Consider the following 16,220-nt stretch of genomic DNA (forward strand, 5'->3'; position numbering starts at 1 on the left):
GTTCCCCATAAACTGACCTAATCACAAACTAATACATGTAAACTATGCAAAGTTTCAAAGTCAATAGACCATGACTGAGGGGGAAGGGCAAAATAATCTCCATGGATATGAGATGTGTCAATGCTTATACAACTGCATACCAAATATTATTGACCTACCACTAGTGGTTCACCATAAACTGACCTAATCAAAAACTAATACATTGTTGACGCTATTGTTGACGATATAAAAACAAGTGACAAAAATGTATTCAGTAAATAAAAAAATTGAAAACAAGAATGTGTCCATAGTACACAGATGCCCCACTCGCACTATCATTTTCTATGTTCAGCGGACCGTGAAATTGGGGTCAAAACTCTAAATTGGCATTAAAATTAGAAATACATTGTATCATATTATAGGGAACATGTAAGTTCCAAGTTGATTGGACTTCAACTTCATCAAAAGCTACCTTGACCAAAAACTTTAACCTGAAGCGGGACAGACGGACGGACAAACGAACGAACAAACAGACTGAAACACATAATGCCCCTCTACTATCGTAGGTGGGGCATAAAAATCCATAATCGAAATACTGCTGCGTAATTAGTAATTCTCCTTGTTACAATTTAACAGCCATTGGATTGTCAAGTATACAAACTAACATATTTCATGTTTCTGCACAATGCATCAATATTATGAATACCAACTATCTTTATATAACTTCATGCAAAAAGTTTCTGATAACTAGGTATACTTCTTAGTGTGCAATAATATATCTCTGTTTGTAGTAACGGTTACACAGATTCTGACATATCATAGTTCTGAAAGTATCGTTAGACAGTCTCTAACAATAGCTGGACCGATAGGCAAACTTAATAACAAATAATATTTATGTGTTGTAACTGCAGGCAATTTTGTAATAATTCCTGTCAGAAACCTGAACCAAAATTTGTCTGACTAGTCGACAGGATGAGACCTGGTAAAAATCTTCAAATTTGGTCATATCTGTAGATATGTATACATGTAAATATCTTCAAAACATCAAAATTGTCTAGAGTTTCATTGCTGTTATGAAATTATTGTGGTGACTAGTCAATCCAGCTGCTAGAGAGAATCATGTATTGTACATGTATGGCTTGCCTATTCTAGGATAAGCCAAAAATTGGAATCGAGCTGAAATAAAAACAAATACAATAGTTATATTTCTTATTTTGACAAATAGCAAAAAAAGCTTCATGTCTAATATGTATATTATGCATTAGTTTTGTCCATGTAAAGCCATCTATGGCATGTATGGGATATCCTTTTTTAAGTGTCAGATTAAAAACTTTGATTTTTTACAAAAAGTTATCAGTTTGAGAGATAAAATTATGTTAAATAATTATTTCATTTATTCATACATGAATATATATATGCATGTCATTTAATATATAATGTCTTAGTATAAATAATTATGACCTCTGGAAAGGCCACTTTCATCTATTTGCTTGACGCTAATAATGCATTAATTGTTAGATATCATTGATGCTGGGATAATTAATGCTTACATTAATAACTAGAGCTGTCTGGATAGTGTTACTAAATTACCCATGATACCCCTGTACATGCATTTTAGTTGCTGCTTTGGCAACAACGTTTTGAGATATTTGGCTTTCAGTTATTTATTTTAAAAAATCATTGCATTTGCCTTGGTCATGTCTGTGTTAGGTCATGACACATGGTTTCTGATAGGTCTATCTGACAAAAATATATTGTGAGCTCCAAAATTAATGCACCCATTTATGATTAAATAATTTTTTGCAAATCTTTGATGACGGTCTCAAATATTAGGTTTACACCTAACTGCGGCCAAGCTTAGCGAAAGGTCGTGCAACATAATCAGTCAAACAAACTTTTTTAGATTAACTCTTTAAGGAACGATCGTTTTCATTGGTCAATTCAAACCTTCGACCTCACACCTGCGAAAATAGAACACACGTACTATGTGTCGGTTAGTGTATGGAAAGGTATATACTATGAAATTTAGAGCGAGGGGCTTGCCCCGAGCTCTTAATTTCATAGTATATACCTTTCCATACACTACCCAATTTAGCACATATTTACAACTTGAGTAATCCTGTAATTAGTCTATTGATATGTTTTGGCTGACTAGGTGTAGCTCATTACGTAGTTTTGTAAATCTACTCACTAGTATCATTGTAAAATATTGAATCCAGAATGAAAAGATGGTAGCTGCTGGTGTAAGTATGTTTATTGACATAAAGCGGTGTTTTACTATTCATGTACTTCTTCACATGGTAAGATGACAAAATAAATTGACCAAAAGCAGGCAATAATTAAATTGCAGTGGAAGCTTTACAATCTTGAAAACATTTTTTTCAATTTCACCTAAAAACTAAAACTATAATAAATTTTACACATATGGATAGTTTGCACTGGCGGATCCAAAAAGGGGGAGGGGGAGTTCAGGAGGGGGATGGAAAACGCCCTTTTTGTGATGATCAATACTTTTGAATGAGGACATACAGTTGGACCCCCCTTTTATCTTGGGTTGGAACCCCTTTTAAAAATGACTGGATCTGCCCTGGTATGTACCCATAGGTAGTCTAGTGGATAGTTTACATGCATGAAATATTTGTCACTGGACATTAAGCAACCAATAATCAATCAATTCATGACGAAATATATCAAATTGCTGTAATTTTCCTTCACAAGGTTTCATGGTTCACTCTTTTTTGTGTACAAAGTAATTGCATGGAAGATAAATGATTACAATTTTCAGATGGCGTTGTACTCTAATCAAGGTATAAAAAAACATATGTGTTACTCTTTATTTAAATGAAAGAAACTCTTAATCGTCAAAAACATTTTTAGATCCAAAGATTAAATAGTAGGATGTTTGAAAAACAATTTGAAAACTAGTTACACACTGTTTAGTTTAATTTGTAACACAGCATTTATTTCAAAATAGCCAGTAGCAATTTTTGTTTTAATATCTTGATTACGATACAATGAAATCTTACCCTTGTGGTCATTCATGCGTAGTTACTTAGTACATGGAAAAAGTATGTACTATGAAAATTAGAAGGCAAATATAAGCAATTTGATTGGACGAGAAGTTGTAAGTATGTGCTAAAACGTTTTAGCACATATTTACAACTTCTCGTCCAATCAAATTGCTTATATTTGCCTTCTAATTTTCATAGTACATACTTTTCCCGTGTACTAAGTAACTACGCACGAATGACCACAAGGGTAAGATTTCATTGTATCGTAATCAAGATATTTAAAACAAAAATTGCCACTGGCTATTTTGAAATAAAATGCTGTGTTCCAAATTTAATTAAATAGTTTGTAATTAGTTTTCACGTTGATTTTTAAATATCCTGCTAAAATCTTTGGATCTAAAAAATGTTTTTGACAATTGCAAATTGTTTTCATTTAAATAAAGGGTAATACATATGGTTCTTTATACCTTGATTAGAGTACAACGATATCTTAAAATTATGATAATGTATCATCCATGCAATTACTTTGTACACAAAAAAGTGTGTACTATGAAACCTTGTGAAGGGAAATTAAAGCAACTTGGTGATAATTTTTTAAACTTTCTTAAGGAAGCTGATCTATTTCGTCATGAATTGATTGAGTTATTGATTATCGGTTGCTTAATTTCCAGTGGCAAATATTTCATGCATGTTCAGGACGATGTCATGAATTGAAAAACTGTGATTATGTCTGAAGATAATGTGCCAATTATATATATATATAAACATATTCTGATAAATCTTTTAGTTTCTTACTTTGAAATAATAAAAAAAAAAAAAAAAAAAAAAAAAATTCGTAAGGGTTCCGCGGAACCCAGTGTCTCGCCTACTTCTGCTGTTAATCACAGGCTCAACAAAAATGAGGAAAAAAATTAATAAAAATATTCCTCTCTATACTATCTTTTGATTGTAAGTAGCTTCTGTCCAAGTTTTGTAAAAATCCAGGATAGTTTATGAATCTAATAACTGTTTTAAAATAAAAACTTAAACTGCAGACTGTTATGTAATGTTAACTGGAAGAAAAACTAAGTCCATTTATAAGTAAAATACGGAAAAAATGGAACAAAATTTTAACAAAATTTCCTTTTAGATACTAGCTTTTAATCATAAACAAGCTTCTCTCCAAGTTTGGTACAAATCCAGGATAGTTTAAGAAAGTTGTTAAAATTTTAAAAACTTTAACCACAGAGTGAATGTAATGTTAACTGGCAGAAAAACTAAGTCCATTTATAAGTAAAATACGAAAAAAATGGAATTTTTTTTTTACAAAATTTACTTCTGGATACTATCTTATGATCACAAACAAGCTTCTTTCCAAGTTTGGTACAAATCCAGGATAGTTTAAGAAAGTTATTAAAATTTCAAAAACTTTAACCACAGAGTGAATGTAATGTTTCCTGGCAGAAAAACTAAGTCCATTTATAAGTAAAATACGGAAAAAATGGAATTTTTTTTTTACAAAATTTACTTTTGAATATTATCTTATGATCATAAACAAGCTTCTGTCCAAGTTTGGTAGAAATCCAGGGTAGTTTAAGAAAGTTATTAAAATTTCAAAAACTTTAACCACAGAGTGAATATTTGTGGACGCCGCCGACGACGACGACGACGACGCCGACGGAATGTAGGATCGCTATGTCTCGCTTTTTCGACAAAAGTCGAAGGCTCGACAAAAACACAAAACCTATAATCTCTGATCTATTTGTGGATGCTTTTTAATGCCTATCTGCTAAACTATATCTATGGGGACAAACTATCTAAAAATATGTTTCAAATTTATTATAGCTTAAGTTTTACTGTGAAATTAAAAAATGTTTTCAAAACATGTAAAGCTTCCACTGCAATTTAATTATTGCCTGCTTTTGGTCAATTTATTTGGTCATCTTACCATGTAAGAAGAACATGTATAGTAAAACACCGCTTTATATCAATATACATACTTACACCAGCAGCTACTATCTTTTCATTCTAGAGTCAAGGGCCTTTTGAAATCACATATTTTACAATGATACTAGTGAGTAGATTTACAAAACTTCATTTATGAGCTCCGTTTTACAAACACCTGTGATACGAGTAGTCAGCCAAAATAAACTATCAATAGACCAATTAAAAGATTACTCGAGTTGTAAATATGTGCTAAATTGGATAGTCTATGAAAAGGTATATACTATGAAATTAAGAGCTCGGGGCAAGCCCCTCGCTCTAAATTTCATAGTATATACCTTTTTATAGACTAACCTAGACGAATGAACTGATCAATGTTCACTTAGCTGGTCAAGGTTGTTAAAAGCTTCCATCCTCGTATTCGCGTACATGATTGTGCTCTTGATTATCAAATTTCGATTCTAGCTTTTATACATGTGCATGTAAAATTCATTGATTTTATAATTTTGAGCAATAGTATAATTTCAAACTTCAAAATCTGAACTTTTTTCCCATCGAAATATTTAATTCAACTGTCTCCTCTCTGGATTAAGGGACGACATCAAAAGTTAAATGTAGGATAAAAAAAACTTAATTCCCATTATCCCATAGTTTTTTCACTAACCCCACCCCCCTCTTAACTTAATTTGGGGAAAATTGATTGACCAATATGGATATAGGTAAAATGGGTGTCAAATAAACAAACAAAAAATGCAGCAATTTTCACCCCAACCCCCAAACTATTCGAATTAAGTTTTTGGTATCCTACATTAATCTTTTGATGTCGTCCGTAAGGGAGCTACCATTTTATTTTGATTGGGGGGGGGGGGTGGGGGGGGACTTGAATGAAACATGTTGTCCTGCATTTTTTAGTTGTAATCTCTATCCCGTCTTTTTAAATTTCAGTCTATTCAGTCCTGCCTTTTTTACTAGTTTATCTTGATTTTTTTTACATAAATCGTCATCCTGCCTTTTTTTGCCAAGTTGCTCATCTTGCCTTTTCTTCAAGTATACTCAATGGACTCGATGAATTAACGTTGTACTTGAAATGAAACCGTACTTAACTACACAAATAACCAAATTACATACTAAAGATATTGCTCGATTTTTTTTAGTAAATGGGTCTGTGTTATAAACTTTCATGTTCACTATTCATATTCTTTCGCAAGTTTTAGGTATTCGATATAGGATAGTGTGATTTTTTTTCTGATTCAGTTTACTTGATTTTGAAAAAAAATCCCGAAATTCTAAGTAAATTCAGAACATGTAACCAACCATGCTTTGTTTAGAAAAAATGGAGATGGCAAACCATGGCACAGTGGACGGAAATGTACTTTATAAACTCCAGCGATATACTTCATGAATTTATAATAAACTGTTTTGCTATTCTCGGTTGAAAAACGAACGTAAATTTTATACTGTAAATATTTAAATAGAAACATAGAAAACAATCAGTTTTAAAAAGCGTGTTTATTCATTAAATGTATTGATATAAAGGTGAGTTCCTTCTTGTACATGCATTTAGTCATCCTTAATTTCTTGATATTTCGTTTATCAGTTTATCATACATGTGATGATTTTGTATTTCATTTTAAATACGCATGCATACTACCATAGATCACTTTGGCGGACAGTTCAACAATGTTATGTAAAGCTGTATTCTTACGGTATGAAATTAAAAGGTAACTGTTCATCCAATTAAAATCGAAAACAGTACATTTGTATTGTTCCTTATAAACTACGACATTTCTCACACGTATTTATTTATTATTTAGTTCCACACATGCAATTCATTCACGTGCACAAACGATACGATTATTGTTGTTTTGTTTCTACCTTTGGGGACAATTTTCTCTGTTTATGATACGTTATTTCAAAATGACCAAACGCTTAATTAGCTACTGTGTGTTTGTTTTATAGCATGAAAATAATAAAAGAGGAATGTGCAACCAATCATAAGTTATTGTAATGGATCAGTATTATGAGATCCTTATTATAAGCATAGATGTATAAACCCATCTATGTTATAAGTAACTACGACATTGTCAGGATAATAACCTATCGTCAGTATGAAAGAAATTAAAAGTGGTTCATATATTCATCCGTATAAAAGCGGCACATGTATTTTATTTTATCCTTACATTTTTCATAATGCGGTACAAAATAATTGTGTTGCTGCATGCATAAAGAACTCCAGTATAATATTTCGACCCTACTATTTGAAATTCACAAAACATTTATTCAATATTCTTTTGACCAAAGATTTGTAAACTATTTACGTTCGTAGTAACATAGTACATTCCATTGTCGGTCAGATCACCTGTGTCAATTCACGTGCACACTACGATTGTTGTTGTATTTGAATCTTTCGGCCAATGAAATGAGACGTTACAAGTTGTTTGTTTGTGATACGCCAGGATGTTATCACGCTAAATTCGACTGCATTTCAGTGTAATAAATGTGATTCCAGTCACTTACCAAATATCAAAAAATTACAAAAATTTTAAATTAAGAGATTTTATATTTGCGATATATATATCCTGTTGCATTTTACTCATGAATAAGAAGATCACAATTTTTGAATTTCCAGTATTTCCATCTTAATGACATCACTTTCCCAAAATGCATTGGCACACATAATTAAGGCAAGGTTTGCGTACACAGGGAGATAACTCGAATTCAAATAATTGAAAAAAGGAGGGACCCGCCATTTTGAATTGCTTTGATTAACCAATGTTCGATAACTACAATATTATCGAAAATAAAACAACACCTACCTCAAAATCGCCGTTTTGATGTAATTTTATCAAAATTTGAATTGTACAAGTAACGTTATGACCTTCAGTTTGTTAGTTTTCATTTATATGATGTCACGTTAAGCCATAACGTCTTTGTGCAAAACCCATTCAAAAAATTTCGCGGAATTTTATTTTATATCATAAATGTACATTTTAATGCCCCCGCCGTAGCAAACGGGGCATTGAGTTTTATCCTTGTCTGTTTGTACGTCCAACCGAGTGTACTTATCATAGTGTACGTCCGTTTTTACATAATTGGTTTCCGTTCTCTTAACTTTAGTTTGCCTCAACCAACTGATATATAAAACTTATGCACAATGCTTTTTACCACAAAAACACAGAATAAATTTGAATTTTGATGTCGTCACTTTTACAGTTCTAGATTTATGAGGGGTCGAACAGGGTATACCTTTCTCCTTTCTCCCGTCCCCTTTCTCTTGTAGCCGTAAAACCTAAAAAAAACTAATGTATGGGAAGCTCATTTCAATAGAAATCGATCTAATATCTTGTGTTTTTATGGCTTGTCCCCGTCTTGTCCTTTCACAAGATAGAAGTGTTGTTTATTCCTCAAGAACCCCGATACTGACTGTTAAGCTGTCTCTTTCATTGAATTTGAATATGCACGCCGTTTCCGATTTTTCATAAAGTATAAATACAAATTATAGAAATGCAGAATTGAGTGAAAATCGGCACATTTTTGTGACACTTTTAGTCAATTTTGTTTAAAATGGTTGGAATTTACATAATGCGCCATGTGTTTTACCTATAGAGGATGCATATATATATTCTCAGATATTTTTATTGCATAATTTTTACGAATGACAGAATGTTGAACTTGGTCTTTTCAAATGTACAGTTTGCAAGGTTTATCCGCAAATACGCACACAACCCATAAGTTTACATCATTCGAAATATATGTTATTTTATCAATCACTTTTACAACTGACGGAATGTTTCTTATCGTAATTTCTTTTATGGATGCATTAAAAATGTGTCTTTCAGACACAACTATTGTATTGTGTCGTCCTGAACATGCCTGAAGTATTTGCCACCGGACATTTTACAACCTCTAATCAAACAAACTTCAAAGCAAATCAGTCAACTTTGAATTAATTTATCTAAAAACAAGGATTGTAACATGTGTCTCTACACATGCACGGAATCACTATAAAATCTGGGAAATTGTTAGTTTTTAGTCTTTCTCTGTATATATATAAGAGATCATAATGAAGTAGTGACGACGCTCGGAGTATTTTTATGAGGTCGTTTTCTGAATTTTTCTTTTCTGTTCTCTACTTTTAGTTTTCTTCAACCAAATGTTATAAAATTTATACGTAATGCTTTATAATGTTTTGTGTTTATGCAAGAGGGGCATCATCAGTGTCCCATGGATACATTCCCCATTTATTCTAAGCTCTTACGTATTATTTCTTTTTGTAATGCATTAGAATCGGAATTACATTACTGTGGTAGAAGAGTAGCCACAATCAATTTTGATTTGACGGTCGCAAATTTCCGTTTTACTGTCTCCCCTACGCGTTGACAGTAAAACTGCATTTGCGAACATCAAATCGCCAATTGACGGTGGAGACTCCTCAACTACAGTGCCGTTACTCATGTGAACTTCATTGAACTGATTTTAATTTATTGAAAGTATGTGGAAGATTTTCATATAACTACATTTCTTATTTTAAATATGAACAATTATACATATACGGCTGGTCATTTGTATTCCCAGGCCATCGTCTGTTTCGTCTTTCATCATGTATAGGAGCATGTAGTTAGTTTGTTTGGTCAAAGACCCCAAATCTGAACAGCATGTGTAACAATTGGACAAATCATGCTAGTAATCTATCTTTCTCCTGAAAGGCTTTCCCCTGCTTCATCATAAATATTTGATCATATTTGAATAACAGTTGTTGATGTCTAGATTTAAACTAATGGAATAAACACGGCTGCTGTAAATGACTTTACTAATCAAAACTGATGTCTTTTCATCCAATTGCTGCATACAAACAGTTTACCGAACATGGGGCAATAAAGCAATTTTCACTACTTTTATTGGCAATTTGAATGCTTTCCTAATATTCAAAATATTACAGTTTGAAGCACTGAAATAAAATTGAGAATTGAAATGGGGAATGTGTCAAAGAGACAACAACCCGACCATGGAGCAGACAACAGCCGAAGGCCACCAATGGGTCTTCAATACAGCGAGAAACTCCCGCACCCGGAGGCGTCCTTCAGCTGGCCCCTAAACAAATATGTATACTAGTTCAGTGATAATGGACGTCATACTAAACTCCAAATTATACACAAGAAACTAAAATTCAAAATGATACAAGACTAACAAAGGCCAGAGGCTCCTGACTTGGGACAGGCGCAAAAATGCGGCGGGGTTAAACATGTTTTTGAGATCTCAACCCTCCCCCTAGCCAATGTAGAAAAAACAATCGTACAACAGTACGCACAGTAAATATATAAAGAATATAAGTGTTTCCTTCAAAATCAGAGTCTTGTACATGTATTAATACACAAGTATGACCTATTTAAACACCTCCCCTTCCGACTGATAGTTGTGGGCATAAAAGTTAAGGGACATCAAAAGTTCAATGTTGGATAAAAAAAAACCTTAATTCACATAGTTTGTTCACTGATCCCCCCTCCCTCCTCGTAACTTAATTTGGAAAAAAAAATGATTGACCAATATGGATACATGTAAAATCGATGTCAAATTAACAAAACTTGCAGCAACTTTTATCCCTCCCCCAAACTACTTGAATTAAGTTTTTTTCCCCCAAAGTGTTACAAGACAAAATGATTCTTTGTAAAAAGATGCTTTTAAAGATGACTTTCTTCTTTGGAGATCAACAAAAAAAATATTTTTGTGTTTTACAGAAATGACAAGATGAACACATAGCGCCCATTTCCGTAAAAACGAGTTCGGGGACATACCAATTTTATTAGCTCATTATAATGCAAATAGTTAAATCCTTAAGTTCACAGTTTTTTACAAAAACGGTGGACCCGGAAAAGGGATATTTTTGGCTTTTTGTTGCCATGGCAACGGGTTTTTTTTAACCCAAAAATTAAAAAATCTTGTTTTAAGGAACTTTTTTATGATTTTTTTAATTAAAATTTATTATTAATGAATGGACCACAATTATTTATACATGTTTTATTCAGTTTTATTTTTTTATAGTCACTCGCATACATTATTATTTCATAAGAATTCAAATACAATTTTCCCTAAAAGTCGTCAAAAATCGGAATTTTGAGCTTTTCACCTGAAAAAACAGGACGGGCAATGTTCGATTTTTTTTTCATTAAATGATTGGGTACTCCTCCCTGAACAAAAAGATGTATCATATTGGTATAATATCACTAAGAAAAAAATACAGGTTTCATGCAAACCTTACCTTAAATATTTTAAGTTTTGACTTAGTTTGGTTAACCATTATAACCTATTATTAACCAACTTACTACAATATGTATAGAAATGCCCATGCTTTATAAATGGAAAATTTCGACAACTGGTCATTATGAACGGAGAAATTGCTACAGCCAGTCATTACGAAATCTCAGTCATGCATTACGAAATCACACCCGTGCATTACGAAATCACAGCCATGCATTATGAACAGATGAAACAGGACATCGATGAAATCAAAATGCCGTTTATTTCTTTAAATAAGTGACAACTTTTTTTAAATTTATGAGGGTTGACAATCAAATTGAAAGTTGTGTTTAATAATCGTAGATACACACTTTACTCTGCACTCAAGGCACAGTCACAGGTGGTGTTATAAACTTGAATATTTACTCTGGGGAAAGGAAGCATTATGAACTGGATAGTTCACAAGAATAAATGGAACCTAATCATTGATTTATTTGTTTATGTTAATTAAAAAAATCAATGGTATTTTCATTCCTTATCTTCCATCATGTCCATGGACACAGTAAGCCAATACAACATTTTACATTTAGAGTTCACTACAAGGCCTTCAACATTGGGACTTCAAACTCAACAGACAACGATTAACAGTCAGTGCAAAAAGAATAATTGATATATGGTCTTTTCCAGTTGTCAAAAATGAAACTCAAAGAACAAGTGCACACACATAAAAACCAATTCTATCTCAAAAATAATGCCATGTTTTATGAACAAACATATTTAATTATAAAATTTGTCAACAGAAGCATCAATGTACATATGTTTTTTTTTCATAATGGCCCTGATACATATATCCTTAATATTAATTATGGACTCTGACTGTTCTTGAATGAAGTTGGTTAATAAAAGTATCAATATATGGACTTTTTCATATTGGCCCTGTAACATGCCCTTGGTATTAATAATGGCCTCGGACAGTTGTAATGGCCCTCGGCGTTGCCTCGGGCCATTACAACCATCCTTGGCCATTATTAATACCTCGGGCATGTTACAGGGCCAATATGAAATAGTCCATACATTAATACTATAATAATAAGTTCTCCAGAGAACAGTTATGCCCCAAACCTCGGGGGGAGGGGGGCACTTCAATACTTAATTGATAGGGGGTGTCGCTGGGGTTCTGTTACCCCATCCTTTTCATATAATTTAGATCTTAAAAATGTATACCTTTTCATATATTGCGTAGGTAAAAATGTAACCTTTTCCCATATTGTTTGGGTTTCATGTGGTGTGTAGGAAAAGTGGAATATTTAAGGCTAAGATTCTGTATGTAATGTTTACCCACTGCGAGACTTTCAGCTGTGAAAAAATGACAGGGCTTTTCAAGACACAAATCAGACAAAGGTTTACTATTATAGGGATAAAAGTCAAGGTCTGATTGACCTGCCTTTGCTAAATAAAAATGCCATCCCCAGCCCATGATGTTACTCCATACACAGGCACATACATTGACACTATTTTCTTCCCATTGCCCATATTTTATTATCATTGATAGAACGTCTGTGCTCCATACCAAGTTTTGAAAATCATAACCGATAGTTTCAATTAAAAAAAATCATGAACGGTTCGTTGATCATTCCTTGACTTTACACTGCTTGAAAGATCTATAGTTTTTCCTTAAAATGAGCTAGAAATTAAGATTTTAGGCCAAGGAATTAAAAAGTTCTGGTTTTGAAAAGGCAGTGTCTGCACGACCCTGCATGCCGGGATGAGTAGCCAAATCAGCCTTCGTAGGCTACGCGTACCGGCATCCGGTTTTATAATTAAATATCATCGGATCGGGAATAAAACGTGAAATAATCGAGGAAATTATCGCAATTAATGAATTTATTGATTACTCAGAGATGAAAAACGTCCCTGGTTGGTTTTTAAATATTTTCCCTTTAAATATTAACTTTAATTATTGTATAATGGAATCTATGATAACAAAAGTTAAATGATAATCAAATTAAAATGCATTACAAACAAGTGAGAAAAACAAAACAAAATAAAAACAGTCTTAAGATCTTTAAATAAATATATAAATAACATTGATTATCTATACATATATATAACACATAATTAATTCAAATTAATTTATTCATCATAAATAACATCGTTCATTTTAACCTGAAATATTTTATTGTATTTCAGGTGCAACAGGATGAATCCGGAGTTCTGAATGGATATATAATTATCAAATGCATCTAACGTGATGGTACCCAAATTGCACCAATTTTTACAGTTTTTTCACCTACGTTTATTTATGGTCAAGACAAAAGTTTCCATTCTGTGTTTATTTTGTAGATGTATCCTTAGTTACTATATAGTTCCACCAATTTGATTTTGAATCCATATTGAATCATAGAAAAATTGGTTTGAACCGACCTCCAAACTATCCATGATTCTGTAATGAGGAGTACCCAAATTGCATCTATGCCTAAATTCACTCCCGTAAAAATCGAATAAATGATGTTTTGTTTTATTTCTCCAAATACTTGGAACAATTTGACAATAGTCCATTCTTACCATTCACTTTTTAAGAAATGGATGCCTGTAACATATTTTAATTGCTCATTTTTAAAAGATGACTTTTTGTGGACGTCGCATGGCTACGTTTCCGTAGATTTTACTTTTTCCAGTGAATACTTCCTCTATTGATATATATTGTGAACGTTTTGTGTATATTTAAATCTATTCAGCTATGTTGAAAGACGTGCATAATGTCAAATCATAAAAAAAACAAATTGTTTAGTCTCTAAGAAAACTTGTAAGATTTCCGCTTCTATTTTTGCTAAATAGGTGCAGAGACATATTATATGTCTCTGATAGGTGCAATTTGGGTACTCGGTGCAATTTGGGTAGTGTGACGTTATTTTTATACATATGGAATTTGATCTTAGTATACATGCTTCTTTAATTATGTATACACTCAGGGACTTTCTATACTAACTAGACTGTCCCTGATACACTCAAGATTTATTTTTAATCGTTTTAGATATTTTAAAATTTTGGTTTCTGTTTCGCATTTTACTAGAAAGTAATTTTCACATTCAAGTTTTTACATATCTTTTTTTCAAATTCAGTATAATTTACATTTAATTTCTAAATAGGTCTTTCCACTTTTCTGTGGAAAGACCTATTGATTTTCTTCTGATTATTATTAGGTCTTTCCACTTTTCTGTGGAAAGACCTATTGTATTTGTTCTGATTATTAGGTCTTTCCACTTTTCTGTGGAAAGACCTATTGTATTTGTTCTAATTATCCTTATTATTATTATTATGTCTTTCCACTTTTCCATGGAATGACCTATTGCTTTTGTTCTGATTATTTTTTTTTTTTTTTCTTCCGCCTAATTTTTTTCATGCGCTGTATTGTTATTTCAAAAGATGTCGCTTAGATATTTTGCATATGATATCGAACAGTTTATACGCTTTTACAACTGACACCGCTTAACCAAATACTTTATTTTGTAAGAGTTATCTCCCCAAACACTGTTTTCCTTGTGCGCACTACTCCTTTGCAACCGTAAAAAAGACAAATTTATTTTATCAAATTGCTCGTTATATCCTCAGGATAGAATGAATAATTTAGACCGAAGAGATCGGGAGACTCCATATGAGAGTTATTTCCCCTTTGAAATAAGTGATGTGTATATGTAACTAGTAAACCGTAAGTGACAAACACCTAGGGTCTTTTGATTTGAGGTCCTTGGACCAAAAAAAAGAAAATAAGGTCAAGGTCAAAGGTCAAGGTCATGATCTAATTTTTTATTTTAGCTAATTTTCATTTCTTTTCAAACACTGTATAAGATATCGACAAATTATTTTTACTAAATTATTAGATTCAACATGTCGTAACATGTATATTTTGATTGCAAGGGTACTTTGACTTTTAATGGGAGTTTTCTCCCTTTTATATCTAAAACTATATATATGGTGATATAACTCATTAACCAAATATAATAAAGACCTAGGGTCTTTTGATTTGAGGTCCTTGGTTTATGACCTTGAAATTGAGGTCAAGGTCAAAGTTGAATTTGAAGTCCTAGATTTTGACCTTTGTCTAAACTTCATATTTATACATTAAAAAGTGATGGGACTTTTTGCAAGCCATACGACCTTGAAAAATCCAGCCTTAAATGACCTTTAGTAAACCGGAAGTGGCTATTTTTTTTTTTTCTTAGCATAATTTTTTTCTTCGGCTGTATTGTTGTTTTGAAATATGTCGCTTAGATATTGGTTTATGATATTGAACAGTTAATATGAATTATTTTGATCAAAGAGATCTGAACATTCAAATGAGATTTATTTCCCTTTATGTATTTGACATAAGTAAAATGTATTAGTAACTCATAAACCATATGTGATAGAGACCTAGTCTCTCTTGATTTGAGGTCCTGGTTCCATCAAAAATAAAATGAGGAAAAGGTCAAGGGTCAAGGTCATGTTTGAATTTTTTGATTTCGCTTGTGCATGCTACTCCTAAGAAACTGTAATTTATATTAACAAAAGATTTTCACTTAATTGTTAGTTGAGATCTGTCGTAATAGGAAATTTGTCTTCGAAGAGGTCCGATTACATTACCTTTGAGTTTTCTCCCTGGAAAGGTCATAGGTAAATTTGATGTTCTAGATTTTGACCTTTGCTCGAACTTCTCGTTAATACATGCTAAAGCCATGGGACTTTTTGCATTATGTTGCATGTCATATGTCCTAGAAAAAGATAATGCGGCGTAAAGCAACCAACAATCAATCAATCAATCCTAGAAAAAGTTAACCGGAAGTAGCTATTTTTTGTACTTATTTAGTGTTAAAGTATATAGAACCATATATTTTTGGAATCAGTTTCAGTTAAACTGTCGTATAATACTAGAATTGAGGCTTTTGAAACTGACACCACTTAACCAAATGCTTTTCCTTGTAAGATTATTTATTTATTCCCGAAACACTTTTTCTTGTGCATACTTCTCCTTTGTAACTGTAAAAGATTATGACAAATTTATTTTACCAAATTGCTTGATAATATTCTCAGGTT

General features: G+C 32.3%; 1 long non-coding RNA gene across 1 annotated transcript in view; it reads right to left on the reverse strand.

Moving 5' to 3' along the window:
- Window positions 1-202: 202 nt before the first annotated feature.
- LOC127733796 (uncharacterized) overlaps window positions 203-16,220 on the reverse strand; it is a 51,148-nt gene continuing 35,130 nt past the window's right edge. Inside the window, exon 3 of the long non-coding RNA XR_007997157.1 lies at window positions 203-1,155. This is a non-coding gene — a long non-coding RNA (uncharacterized LOC127733796). The remainder of the gene's footprint in view (window positions 1,156-16,220) is intronic.

The sequence above is a fragment of the Mytilus californianus genome, unplaced genomic scaffold, assembly GCF_021869535.1.
Source record: "Mytilus californianus isolate M0D057914Y unplaced genomic scaffold, xbMytCali1.0.p SCAF_3, whole genome shotgun sequence".
Lineage (NCBI taxonomy): Eukaryota > Metazoa > Mollusca > Bivalvia > Mytilida > Mytilidae > Mytilus > Mytilus californianus.